The 15,294-nt window shown below is 33.9% G+C and overlaps 1 pseudogene; it reads right to left on the bottom strand.

The window, feature by feature from the left end:
- Positions 1-795: 795 nt before the first annotated feature.
- On the bottom strand, positions 796-3,586 carry LOC149230439 (histone H2A pseudogene; annotated as a pseudogene).
- Positions 3,587-15,294: the final 11,708 nt, after the last annotated feature.

Here is a 15,294-nt window from a genome sequence, read left to right as displayed (position 1 = left end):
GTAAAAGGCCAAGGATCAATTAACAGTAAGAATATGCTCTTAAATACAACGAAAAAGAAACTATTAACATATAAAACAAAGAACTTCAAGATTCTAACTATTAGGCCTAAGGAGAAACCATTCAATACTAAATAACAATATACTCTTAAATACAATGAAAAAGAAACTATTAACATATAATAGATTACCAAAAACAAACAACTTCAAAGTTCTAACTATTAGGCTTACAGAAAAATAATTCAACATTAATTTAAACATTGTCAAATGTTTTAGTCCAAATATCTAAGCATGAATTAAACCATATAAACTTGAAATGAAAGATAAAAAACCTTGAAAAATAACATTTAAACATAGATTAAACAATAAAAGTCGAGTAAAAAATAAAGAAAGAAAAAGCACCAAAAAAAACTTAAGAACCAGCATATTGAATACATAAAACCTACGGACAATAATGAATTAAATAATTCAAGCATGAAATAAAGGAACAATAATAAACGTAGTAAATAATAATGTAACATAAAACAACAAAATGAGTTATTGTAAACCTATAAATGCTCGAAAGTTCAGTAAAATTGGAACCCTAAACTCCGGGGCTTAATTTGCCATACCTTTCGAAAGGGATTTATACATAAAACAACATTTGAACAGGGCACACTACGAACAGAATTGATTTAAGATATATATATATATATATATATATATATATATATATAGTATTCAGTAATAAGTTCCAAGTGGGCTTTATTAGAAAGCAAAATGCCCCCAGAGGAAGAAAAAGTGATGTTATAAAAAACATCAATTTGGCGCATAAGCATACTTCACTTTCCCATTCTTCACTTTCTCGATGTACTTCTTGGAGAAGAGAGCGTAATTAATGCGTTGAATCACTCCACCGCTAGCGATGGTCACATTGTCGAAAAGTTTATCCAAATCCTCATCGAATCGGACGGCCAGCATAATGTGGCGAGGGATAATTCTGGTCTTCTTGAAACGACGGGCAGCTTTTCCGGCAAACTCCAACACTTCGGCGGTGAGATATTCCAAGACAGCGGCAAGGTAGACGGCCGCCCCGCCTCCAACCCGCTTGGCATACCGCCCTTTCTTGAGATATCTGGCAATGGAAAGAGCTAACCAGCCATATATTGGGTATTTAATGGCTTTATAGCAGCACGCGACTTAACGCGATAACACGGGAGCGGGCAAATTCGGCATTAAATAATATTTGCCCGCCCCAATAAATGGCTGGTTAGCTCCAGCCTCTGGGGAAAGAGCTAACCAGCCATATATTGGGTATTTAATGCCTTTATAGCAGCACGCGACTTAACGCGATAACACGGGAGCAGGCAAATTCGGCATTAAATAATATTTGCCCGCTCCAGTGTTACCGGGCTAAGTTGCGTGCTGCTCTGAGGACATTAAATACCCAATATATGGCTGGTTGGCTCCAGCCTCTGGCAATCCTCCCCACTGGAAAGGTCAATCCCGCCTTCACTTTTTTGGTTACTCGCTTCTTCCTTGAGCCTGCTCCATTCCTCCTTCCCTTTCCGCTGCTCTTCCCTGAAGTCTCCTTTTTCTGAATACTGCTCCTCTACCGCTGATTGTACTCGTAAATGGCGACCACCAATTGTTTCTGCCACAAAGCCAATGACACTATTGAAAATGGAAAGATATTTAAAAGTTACTTATACGATTTGTAGTGTAAGAAGATACAAGTAATATAAAAACAATTTTAACTTTTAAAATTTTGGGGTGTTTGGAATTGATATACAGTAGTCCACCCACCCGTATTTTTACTAAAACACTGAAATATTGAGTAAAATTTTGTAGCTAAAACACTTTAGCCATTAAAAATCACCAGATAACTTACCAGCTAAATATCTTTCTTTGGGTTTTATTATTAGTTTGAATAAACACTGAGAAGTGCTTTATACTTCCCCACAAAGTTTTCCTTTTATTCTATAGATATATACATGCATGTCCCCCTCCCTAAGAATCTACAGCTCTGTAACGCCCAAGCAAATGCATGATCGTACGAAAAGTGCATAGCGCAATGGAGTTCAAGAACTACTGAAGATTATGTGCGGAAACAAAAAATGTGATCAATTCGGTTTGAAACAAAGAAGTGCGGGTATAGTTGTGCATTACGTAGTGCATAGGAGAAAAAGCATACTCGCCAGCTTCTGGATTAACATATTAATCAAAGATCAAATATAAACCCTAAACAAATTTAGCATAGGAGAAAAAACATTGTCGCCGGGATCAACATATTAATCAAAGATCAAATATTAACCCTAAACAAATAAAGGGCTTGTTCACTTACCTTTTATTTGTTCACTTACCTCAGTTGGTTTGTTTGGCCTAGTATTGAGGTTCTTAGTACTTTTCTTCTGCTTTTATTTACCAGTTTCTACTGCCAAATTAGAATTCAGAAATTAAGATTGCGTCCACTGTCAAACTCGAAGTTAGACAATTAAGACTGAGTGATTGAGAGATTAATGGTATGATTTATATATTTATACATTTACTTTTCAGATTAAAGTGTTTATCTATAATCTTATTTTCACCTATTAGATGTCACTTGGCATGAAAAAAGCCAATGAACCATTGCAATTAACTAGCTAGATTCATTTTAATTCTAGGATTACTAAGTGTGGCATTAAATCTGAATATAATCATGAAGCTTGGTAGCTATAACCCAGATTTCCCAAAATTTTGGTCGGATTTTTGCCAAAATCATACTGAAATTTTCACTATTTTCGACACAAAATTGTGGCCTCTTTCCACTATGTCATCTCTTTTTACCCTAAAAAACGTTTGCATCTAAAAAAATTGATGTCTCTCCAACTTTGGTGGATCTAGAGTTAAAATGAATTTATGTTGGTTTTATTATTAATTATATTTATTACTTTTTATTTTTATTTTTAGTTTTAGTTTTGTGTAATTTGAGGTAGTCAAATGTTTTATGACAATGGATACATGTTAGGCAATCTTGAAAATGGTCATATACCATCTCACCCATTGATGGGTAATTCCCGCCCCTGGTCTGTGCAAACTAGTCATTTTTACTCTAAAAGAAGTTTGCATCTAAAAAATATTGACCAAGAGGTAAAATGGATTTATGTTGGTTTTATTATTAATTATATTTACTAATTTTTATTTTTATTTTTATGTAATTTGACGTAGTCAAATGTTTTATGTGGATGGATATATGCTTACCCAATCCTGAAAACTGGTCATCTACCATCTCACCTATTGATGGGTGATTCCCGCTCGTCCCCATCCCTCTCTCTCGGTGAAAACTAGTCTTTTTTACTCTAAAAGATATTTGCATCTAAAAAAATATTGATATCTCTCCGATTTTGGTGGATCAAGACATAATATGGATTTATGTTTGTGTTATTATTGATCATATTTATTAATTTTTATTTTTATTTTTATTTTTATTTTTATGTAATTTGATGCAGTCAAATGTTTAATGAAGATGGATACATGCTTAGCCAATCCCGAAAACTGATGGTCTACCATCTCACCTATTGATGGGTGATTCCGGCTCCTCCCCGCCCCTTTCTCGGTGAAAACTAGTCATTTTTACTCTAAAAGAGGTTTGCATCTAAAAAATATTGATATCTCTCCAATTTTAGTGAATCAAGAGATAAAATAGATTTATGTTGGTTTTATTATTAATTATATTTATTAATTTTTATTTTTATTTTTAGTTTTATGTAATTTGAGGTAGTCAAATGTTTTATGAGCATGGATACATACTTAACCAATCATGAAAACTGTTCATTTACCATTTCACCTATTGATAACTGATTCGTGCCCCTCTCACCCTAACCAATCCTAAAAATTGGTCATCTACCATCTCACTCATTAATGAGTGATTCCCGTCCCTCCCTTAATTGCCTCTCTCTTGCGCTTGATGGTATTTGCCCCACCTCAACCCCACTCCCACCCCACCTTCATAAATCTTTTCCAAAAAAAAATCATCATTTCAAATTAGAGATCTTCTTTAACTTTATTTCTTATATTATATTTCCTATTTAATTTAAATTAAATTGGTCCTCATCCTTTAACCTCCCCCTATTTAATCAAACGTGATTAAATGTGATTAAATTTATTTAAAATTGGTTTACCAATATTGGTTTTCTCGTAACCATTTTTACTTCATTATTTATTTTTACTTCATTATTTAATTAATTCTTAATTTACTTTCTAATGTTTCAATATAACCTTATTAGAATTGGACTTAGTCATTCCTTCCATTAATTCTTAATTTATTTGTGTGACTTTGTTTAATTGTGGTGAAATAACGGTTTTAATCATTATTTATTTTTATCTGTTTTAACATTTATTACTAATTATTTTATTTTATATTTTTTAATTTTGGCCAAATTACGGTTTATTCATTAGTTGATTTTTCTAATTTAATATTTATTTCTAATAAAATTTAATTTTACCAAATTTATTCATGGCTAATCTTAAATCAAATGGATACTTGACTTCTTTCTATAAATAGTTTCTTTAGCATTAGCTTATTCTTATAGTTCTTTGTTCTGGGATCAAAAACATTATATAGTTCACTTCAACTTCTTTTTATAAATAGTCTTTTTAGCACTAGTTTATTCTTAAAGCTTTTTGGTTTGGGATCAAAAACATTACATAGTTTATTTTCTAAAATCTCCAATGATAATTATCATTATTATTATTATTTATTATTTATCTTTTAGACAATTAGCAAATTTTTATTATTTTTTAATTGAACAGGTGAATATCGATGGTTAAGAATCTTGTTATATGGCAAGTTTATTGTAAATATCGAGTTTTAATTTTAAAAATGGTATAAAAATAAAATAAATAAAAATATTTATAAAACATTTTGATTTTGAAATGAGTTATAGTTTTTAGCCGTGTGGTATTGATAAGCCATGGTATTGACCTATGGCATTGTAACAAAACTTATTTAGAAATTAATAATATCCATGGTAGAAGTTAATAATATCCATCCATCCAATATTTATGGTTAAGAATCTTGTTATATTATAAGTATTAAATATTTATGTGCCTATTAATTTAATTTAAATATAGTTATGGAATCATTATTTTAATGTGTATGATAAAATGGATCTTAATTTATCACTACTATTTATATATATGTTATATATTTTAATGTGATATGTATATTATAATTTTCTTTTATCTAAAATTTTATTAATAAAAACAAAACTGCAATATAAAATGTTTACATCTAACACCTACACATCTCCCCATTACTAGGTTGTAGAGCAGTTGCTCTATCCACCTTTGCAAAACTATATTGTGTTTATATAAAGTCCAAGTGTTGTTGCTAATTACTAATTTTGATAGTTCGTTCTATTTAACATTAATAGATGATGATGAACCACAGTTGTTGGTTCGAAACTCGTCGGCCAAAAAATTCTCTCATGTGATTTCTAGCGAAAGACTTCGATTTAATTAATAGATGAGTATAAATTTGAAAGTTATTAAAATATCTAGACATTCCATTTAACATTATGCCTGTACTTGTTAATATGTGATTTAGTGAAAGAATATAATTCTATGAAGTCATATTTTTAGCAATGGGGTTCTGCCATAAATTATGTCAGTGGAACAAAGGGTCTTTCAGTGCTACTGTTTTGTGATGATTTCTAATGAATACATTACAATACGAGTTGTAGAGTTGTTCAAAGAGAAGGAGGTGGATAATTGATACTAGTAGGCGTTGTGGATGCTTGAACATTGGTGTTTAAATAGTTGGACTACTATTAATTATTGTTACTAAGCTTACACTAGTGTAGAAATTAATGTGAGATTCGAAACTGCTCATGAAATTTAATAATCACAAGACGTGAAGCTACTCTACTGATATGTAGAAGTTAATTCACCATCTAGAACAAAAATCACAGACATGAAAAAGAAACATCACAAATGCATAAATATTTATCTAGAGGAAATCAACTTCTCAAAACCCCTTCCGACCTATATTGCATTAATCAGAGAATACATATGAAATACATATGCTTGCTTAAGCCTAAGAACAACCTGCAATTGTATAGTATATTCATCTGCCTATTTGACTAACTTTTGTCAACACTTAGCCAATTTTCTAGCCCTCCAAGCTCTTAATTCCTTGCACTACTCCTTGAGCAATTAGGCCTCTATTATTTGGGAAATTCCCTTATATGGATTGCGCAATTTCTTTAGGTCCTTCCTCTGACTGCATGCACCACTTGTACACTTCAGAATAGTCTACAACTGATAGTACACTGCCTTAAAAGCTCCATCTCAATTGGGTAACTTGAATTCTCTACATGCATGAGCTAACTTAGGCTGATTGATTAGTTATGTGTATGATCACTGCGTGTGGTTTAAGTTCCACTTCCACAACTTGACCTTCCACTAGTTCCACCAACAATTAGAACTAGTTAAACTCACCATAGCTAAATTTAACTCAATTAAATTGCTACAATTGAAATAAGCTCAACCTAGGCTCCTAAAATTTAGGAACCTACTGCACACAACTGAAATTCATGTCCCTAACTCGAATTAACTGAGCTAAACTCCTATGTTTTAAAAATCAACTGAAGTGAACTGAAGTTCAACTCATTAACCCAAATTGAGTATTTTTAACTGTGTGACAAGAGCCATGTCACCTCAATTAACTCCTCTAAGTTGTCTGCTAATGTTTCTAACTTCCTCAATTTGATTAAGGCAAAAATCAAAATTGATACATTCTTGTTGCATTTTCAACACTCCCTCTCAACAAGAAAGCGATTATCAACCACCCTTATCCTACACCTGTGTAATGTACTGCATGCAACACCTCTCACTATTTATTTTATTACTGCAACATCTACAACTGAGAAGCATCCAAAAAGATGAACTGCATCAACTATGTCTACAACTATCTATTGGGAAAATTGTGTTGTTGTTGACTCTACTACTAAGCCTCCTCCTCTGTCCTCAACATTCCTTTGCAGTCCTCAGTATCTGAATCACATTGATCCTCCTACTAGTGAATATTGTGGGACCCCGTAGCAAGGTAATGATCCATGAGGAGAATGACTTCATGGACCCTGCCCACATTTATGCAACTCTTGGACAAAGGATCTACATCACTTCCTTATCTGGAATGGGGGTTTGATAAATTGTTTTGCTTACAAGAACCTCCCACTCAGTTAAACAAATAAATGATCTAGCTTGTATATGACATTTGCAGAATTAAATACATGAAACTGGTGTATGGCTTTTGATTTTTAAACTATTTAAGTGTTTTAAGTCCATTTTTTTTTTGCTGATATTAAACACATATAACAACCATATAATGCAGCAAATAAACATCTACACATAACAACAAATTTAATCTAGGAGTTCACCTGAATATTGTGGGTTACGTCTCCTTGAGATTTTGTCATCTTGACTGGGCTCTTTGGGATTATGGTAAAGTTTCTTTTACAAGTTCCACACTTAACTCCAAAGGTTACTGAACTAAACCAATGGATTTAGAATACCATCTATATCCCTGTCATGGTTGTCATCAATTTGCAAATAGATCTAAGCTCCCTTAGACTTGATTCATTCAATTAAGGCTTCCAGATCATTTGTCCAACCAAGGCTCCATGAACTAATAAATCAACCCACAACCATAATGAACATGGGCGCCAATATGAAAATAAATGGGAAAATACACATCATGTATATCTAGGAAATGGAAAGGCTAGGCAAAACCATTGTCAATCTAGGAAATCCTCCATAGCAATGACAAATCAGAACCAAATAATCACATGCATATACCATGCATTCCAAAAATAGCAAGGAAATCATACATGCAACTCAATACTTACAAAGAAAACCTGTTGTAATTGTTGATCCCACTATCCCCTTGCACTTTGCTTCTTTTCCTTTGCCTTCTTTCTCCAAATCCAAAGTGTACAAGAATCCTCCAAGAGTGCTCCAAAAAAATCTAAGTGTGAAAAGTATGAGAGAGAGAATAAAATGAGAGTGCCAAAGACTAAACTGATCCTCAAGAGTATTTTTATCATTTAGGTCTATATTTTCTTCATTTTCCTCTATTTTCCTTCAATTTTCCTCGCATGCAATTTTGTGAACTTCCACCTTCCTTTTCTCCTATTTTCCATTATTTTCATAACTAAATGTCAATTAATTCCACTTTACCTTTGCCACTTCATTTGTAAATTTCCATGGCCATAAATTAATCACAAGTGATCCCCATCGCTATGTTTTTGCCCAACATTCAACTTGAAATATGGGTCCCATGACCTTGGTCTTATTTTTCCTTTATTATCATTATTAGATGGATTTTTAACCAAGTTTGTTACATTACCACTCACAAATATAAATATGGAAGTGTTGTTGCTCCTAGCCTTCAACAACCTACAAGGTTGACACCACGAAAATTGGAGGAAAAAGGAGAAAAGGGGCTTTGTTATAGTTTTGATTGCAAATACACTGAAGGTCATAAGTGTGCCAAGAAGAAGTTATTTTACATAGATTATGAAGATGAGGAAAAAAAGGAACAAGAAACATCAAAAGAAGAGGATATATACCAAGAGCCAACCCTAGAGAAATAAGAAATGAATCCGACCATATCTTGTAATGCAATATTGGCAGGATTACCACTCCTGAAACTCTCAAGATAAAAGGCTATATCAAGAAGAAAATGGTAATAGTGTTGATTGATTTACGTAATACCCATAATTTTATTCATCGTACGATATCAAAGGAATTGAATTGATTTCTAATCCAACGCTAGATTTTAGGGTGATGGTTGCAAATGGAGGAACTATAAATTTCTCTAGAAAGTGCCATTATATTAAGCTAACCATTCCAATGGGTGGTGTTGTGTTGTACTAGGAGTTAAATGGTTACAATATTTGGGGACAATAACCTTTAATTTTCAAGAACTTTTCTTGAATTTTTTTTTGGGAAGGAAATGAAATTGAATCAAGGGGTATCATAGGGAAACCAGGAAAGATAATCGGCTCCAATGGCATGAAAAGTATTTTGAAGAAATAAATTCAGGAAGTAATTGGACAATTATGCTCACTAGACGTTCAAACATGGAAATCATCTATTTCTTGGAATCTACAAAAAGTCTTGGAAAATAATTCCAAGGTATTTGAGACTCCCAAAGGCCTCCTATCTATTTGTGATTATGATCATGCTATTCACTTGATTCCAGGAAGTGTTACTCCAAACATCATGCCTTACAGATATCCCTATGCCCAAAAGAGTGAAATTGAACATATGGTTGCAGAAATGTTAGAGGCTGGTATAATTCAGCCTAGTCAAAGTTAATTCTTTGCTCCAATAGTGGTTGTGCATAAGAAGGATGGGTCAAGGCATATGTGTTTATATTATAGGGAGCTCAACAAGCTCAATATTAAAGATAAATTTCCCATTCCTGTCATTGATTAATTGTTGCATGAATTACATAGAGAAATTTACTTCACAAAGTTGGATCTTGATTCAAGATATCATCAAATTAGAATGAAGAACGAAGAAATTTCAAAAACAACATTCATAACTCACGAAGATCATTATGAATTTTTGGTCATGCCTTTTTGTGTTACTAAAGCACCTTCCACATCTCAGGGTTTGATGAATTCCATTTTCAAACCCTTCATTTAAAATTTGCGTTAGTATTTTTTGATGATATACTAATATGCAGTAAGTCTTGCAAGGATCATGTTCAACATGTTGACAAGGTGCTCAAACTATTGAAGAAGAAACAATTACAAGAGGTGGAATATTTTGGTCATATTATATCTCATGAGGGTGTTAAGGTAGACCCTAACAAATATAAAGCCATTAAGGAATGAAAAATCCTCACAACCCTAAATCATCTTTGAGGATTTATCGGGTTGACAGGCTATTATCTCAAGTTTGTTAAGAATTATGGGAGAATATTAGTGCCTCTAACAACATTACTGAAGAAATATGCATTTTCTTGGACTCTAGAAGCAACTAAGGTCTTTGAACATCTTAAACAGGCAATGTACCAAGCATTGGTCTTATTTATACCTAACTTCTCAAAAACCATTATTGTGGAATGTGATGCCTTGGGAAATGGAATTGATGTTGTTTTATTGCAAGAAGGAAGACCCATTTCTTTTGAATGTCATCCAATCAAGGGAAAGTATTTACACAAACCTATTTACAATAAGGAAGTCTTGGCAATACTACATGCACTAAAGGAATGGTGACCTTACCTAATGGGAAGACACTTCAAGATAAAAAGTGATCATGATAGTCTTAAATAATTTTTGGAACAAAGATTATCTTCAAAAGAGCAACAAAAATGGGTCACAAAGATGTTGGGTTATGACTTTGAAATAATCTACAAAAAAGGAAGCAAAATGTTGTTACAGATGCACTCTCAAGAAAGGACGAGGATGTGGAAGCATTGCTCTATGCCATTTCTATTATTCAATCTGATTGGATAACTAAAGAAAGGGATGAATGGAAGAATGACAAAGATGTGTGGACACTCATTCAAAATTTGAAACAAGATCTGAGTAGATCTGATACATTTATTTGGAAATCTGATTCATTATGGTACAAAGATTGTTTATATCTTTGTAAGAATTCCCAACTCAAACAAAAGATTATTTTGGAATTGCACACCTACCCCTTAGGAGGGCACTAATGATTTTTAAAAACTTATCAAAAGGTCAAGAAGATTTCTTTTTGGGATGGCCTTAAATATGATATTCATAAGTTTGTGGCAAAATGTTTGGCTTGCCAACAAAATAAAGTTGAGACAATTAAGACCCATGGTCTGTTACAACCTTTAGCCATTCCAAGTCAGCGCTGGGAGGAGATCTCAATGGATTTTATCATAGGTTTACCCGAGTATCAAGGAAAGAGTGTCAGCATGGTGGTAGGTGATAAAATTACCAAATATGCACAATTTTGTGCATTATATCATCCTTTTAAAGGCAATACAATTGCTACCATTTATGGAAATAATTAAAAAGCTACATGGAAACCCAAAGATTATTGTAAGTGACAAAGGTTCCATTTTCACTGGAAATTTTTGGAAAGAATTATTTTCTTTTCTTGGTACTCAATTAGCTCTTATCTCATCTTATCATCCTCAATCTCACGAGCAAACTAAGATAGTGAACAAATGTTTGAAATTTTATCTTCATTTCTTTGTATCTGATAAACAACACAATGAGTCAAGTGGTTGCCTCTAGTTGAATGGTGACATAACACTTCCTTCCATACTACAACAAAAATGACCCCATTTATGGCACTTTATGGGTATCATCCACCATCCATCTCATCATATTTAAGAGAAAATTCTAAGGTTCAAGTAGTGGAATATCACATTGAGCATCAACAAAAAATTTATTCAACTCTTAAAGGATAACCTCACTCTAGTGCAAAATCTAATGAAACAATAGGCATATCAACATCGCAGTGAAAGAAGTTTTGATGTAGGTGACTAGGTACTTTTAAGGCTACAACCATACGAACAAATTTTATTCAAGCAAGCTAAGAAGGATAATAAATTATCACCCAAGTAATATGGTTCTTACAAAGTGTTGCAAAATATTGGTACTATGGCATACAAATTGGAGATGCTCGCATCTTCCCGGGTACACCCAATTTTCCATGTTTCATGCTTAAAGAAGGCTATTAATGAGAAGCTCCCAGTTCAAGCATTATTGCAAAAACTTGTCGAAGAAGGAAAAGTCATACTGGGGCCTGAAGCAATCATAGAAATGAGAACCTGAAAGTTACAAAATCGATCAATCTCAAAGTATCTCATTAAGTGGAAGAACTTACTTGTTGAAGATTCCACATGGCAAGATGAGAATTTTATATAGAAGCCTCCAAAAGTACTCAAGTGTTGAGGACAACATTTTTTTGAAGGAGAGGGGCATTTTAGGTTCCTATAATACTAGTGTATCTGTTGGTTTGGGGTAGCATTGGATGTTCTCTAGCCACAAAAATTGGTGGAGTTTCTAAAGAACATAAGATCTCCAATACCCAAAAATGGTTTTGAGAAAATCTCACTAGTTTGGGAGATATTCAATTAATTAATATTTTTTAATGGAGTCCCTAAGTCTAAACTTAGGGAAAATAAAATATTGATGTGAATTAATATAAAACTGAGTTAGAATGGTCCAAAAGTCATGGATCAAGCAAGATCTAATCTTAGCCATTAATTATGGACTTAATCTTGGCCATTGAATTGTCAACGAGAAAAGTATAAGGCCAGGCTTGAGGGTCACTTGGAGAACACATTGAGTTGATCAAGAATTCGATTTTTTGGGGTAGGGCTTGCTGAGGAAATTGAAGGAGTGATCAAAGTTGTAGTTGAGGGGTAGTGAATACAGAAGCAAAAAGGCAGAGCAGGTATTAGGAGCATCAATGAAGAAGTTGGAGAGAGGGGCGCAGAGCCAACTAGAAGCCATGTAGAGGCAGTGAGGAGCTGCACAGTGCCTGAGGAGAGCTAGTGTGGGTGACATAGAGGCTCTAGAGGCTGACGCAGGGCTATTTGGGCTTATGCCTGGATGACACTGGGCCAGAGAGGCTGACACAGTCCCTAGAGGCAGATCCTGGGAGATTTCGTGGCGCAGATTGAAGCTAAGAGCTGTGGGTTGTTCATCTGGTGTTTTCAGTGAGAATATCTGTCTCCGACTAAGAGGTACTACTACTGAGAGAATTCTCTATTGGGTGAGCCATTTCTGGAACCCAGATTGTATTCTAAAACTACTTAATAATAAAACCCTCAAATAGCTGCATTGGTTTTCCCGCATTGGGTTTTTCTGAGGACATTAGTCCAAACATAATGGTGTCACTTGTGTTCTTGTTTTTCCTTCAGTTGATGATCTCTATGTGTTGAGCATGTACTTGTATTTATTTTCAGTATTTACATGGAAAATAACTTGTTAATTAACAGAACAAGTAGGAAGAAATAAATTAGAAAGTACATGAAGGATTTCTAATAGATAGACATAGAAATTGCAACAGTGTCCCCCTTATTGAAATTATTAGTGTAGCCCCCTTATTGTTATTTTTAGTGTAGACCCTTATTGTTATTGTTGTTCCCATGTAGCCCCCATATTGTTATTTTTGTGCCTCATAAAAGCCCACTATTGTTATTGTTGTGCCCTTACATTGTTATTGTTATATAGGCTCTGATTATATTATGACCCCTTAGACTCCTATATATACCAAGGAGGTCTTGTCATTTGTATCATCCAAGAATTTTTCATTTATGTGATGTAAAGGAGGTTTCCCCCTCAAAGAGGCTATTTTTCAAGTCGGTGATCTATCTTTTCTTCAATTTTGTGAGATGGTTGCATAACATTTCTCCAGAATTAAGGGAAACCTTGAGAAGTCTGGTGGCAAAGATAAGAGTTGTAAAGATGGCAATGAGAAGCTTGTAAGGGCAAAATAAAGGCTTACCAAAGCACAAAGAGATAAAGCAAAAGTGAATGTGGTTATACTATAGAGTCCCTTAGATTTGTAGAGGCAAAGGAAGCATGAGTTGGGGGCTAGTCATAGGATCAAACAAAGCTCATCAGAAGAAATAATGAAAGAGAAAAGAAGTAATGTAGAAAATTGAAGTAGATCCAAGAAAAGTCACAGACTATCAAGTGAAGAAAGTAAAGGGAGGTACTACATTGAGTACTCTAGAGAGAAGAACCAACACTCATAAGCAAGGATCTAGTGACTCTCACAAATTTAGATATCATCATTATCATAACTTTGGAAAAGTGATAAAAAATGAACATGTACCAAAAGAATTAAAGAAGGCCAAACCTCCCACATTTGATGGCGAGCTAAAGCCAACAAAATACGTTGAGACATGGTTTCTTGGGATGAAAGAAGCTCCTTAGAGTCCACAACTACTCTAATGACATGAAGGCAAAGGTGGTTACCTTCAGTTTGAAAGGCAAGGCAAATATATGGTGGGAACATTTAAAGAATGTGAAGAATATAAAGGGGGAGGATCAGACACCTATAAGGAGTTTGAGAATAATTTTAGAGGAAAGTATCTATTTGAAAGGTATTTTGAAAACAAATCTAAGGACTTCTATGAACTGGAGGTGGGGAAAATGTTATGAAGAGACAAAAACTCAAAGGTATATCAATGAGATGCCATAAGTGTTTAAGGATCGAATTTAGTTTGATGAGCCATAAAATCTTGAAGATGTAATCGAGAAATTAAAACATTTTCATGAGGAGTCTAGGCATGAACTTGAGTATAGAGAAAATTGGAAATCAAAGAGAAACAATAATTTTAAAGGAAAAGGGAAGAGAGTAGTCAAAGGAATAAGATCGGTCCTTATCAACCAAGAAAATTAACAGAGCTTCAACACTGCCAACAAAGAAGGTTGACCTACCCAGACTGTGAGAGAATAGGCCAAAGGCCATGGAAGAGGACCCTATAAATGATGGACATGTAGGGAGAGGCACCCGGGGAAATATTTCAAAAATGTTGGCCCAAAACTGTACAACACACAAGGGGCAGAAACAACTAGGGATGTGGCCCAACATGTGCCAAGAATTTATGCAGTCATGGATAATCACAAAGCGAACCATTAGGAAGTGATTATCAAAATTGAAGGTATGCTTTGTGATCAAATAATTTTGATTTTAATTAACCTCGGTTCAAATTATAGTTATATAAGCCTGAAGACAATGGAAAATCAAATTTGACTAAAGAAACACACCAGTAGTCATGGCTAGTTCAGTTAGCCACCTCGACCAAAAGAAGAGTGGAGTATATCAACATATCATGTCCTTTTATGCTGAAGGATTTGGCCACAATAGTTGATTTTAACCTGTTGCAATTAGGTGCATATGATGCACTATTGGGGGTGGATTGGATTTCATTGCATTGCACTAAGTGGATTGTTATAAAAATATGATCAAGTGCCTTGATGAGAATGGAGAATGAAGGGTGTTGCAAGGGAAGATGAAGCCAATATCAGTAAGGCAAATCAAAATGATGCAAGTTAAAGGAACTTGTCAAAAATGACGTAAATTAATTGTTTTGGAAATAACCAACAATTTTGAGAATGATAACAGTGATAACTGGCTAGAACACCTAGTTCTGAAGCAATATGTTGTATTTACACAAGAGATGCCTAGATTACCTCCACACATGGAAGTGGATTTCTCCATATAATTTCTTCTAGGAAATGCACCAACATCTAAAGTTCTATACTCGATGATTACCCCAAAACTCATGGAACTGAAACTATTAGTTGAAAGAAATGTTGGACA

This window comes from Pinus tabuliformis, chromosome J (genome assembly GCF_031772625.1).
Source record: "Pinus tabuliformis cultivar Carrire ecotype Pingquan chromosome J, CPIR1, whole genome shotgun sequence".
In the NCBI taxonomy this organism is placed as follows: Eukaryota; Viridiplantae; Streptophyta; class Pinopsida; order Pinales; family Pinaceae; genus Pinus; species Pinus tabuliformis.
This window is presented reverse-complemented; position numbering and strand designations above follow the sequence as displayed.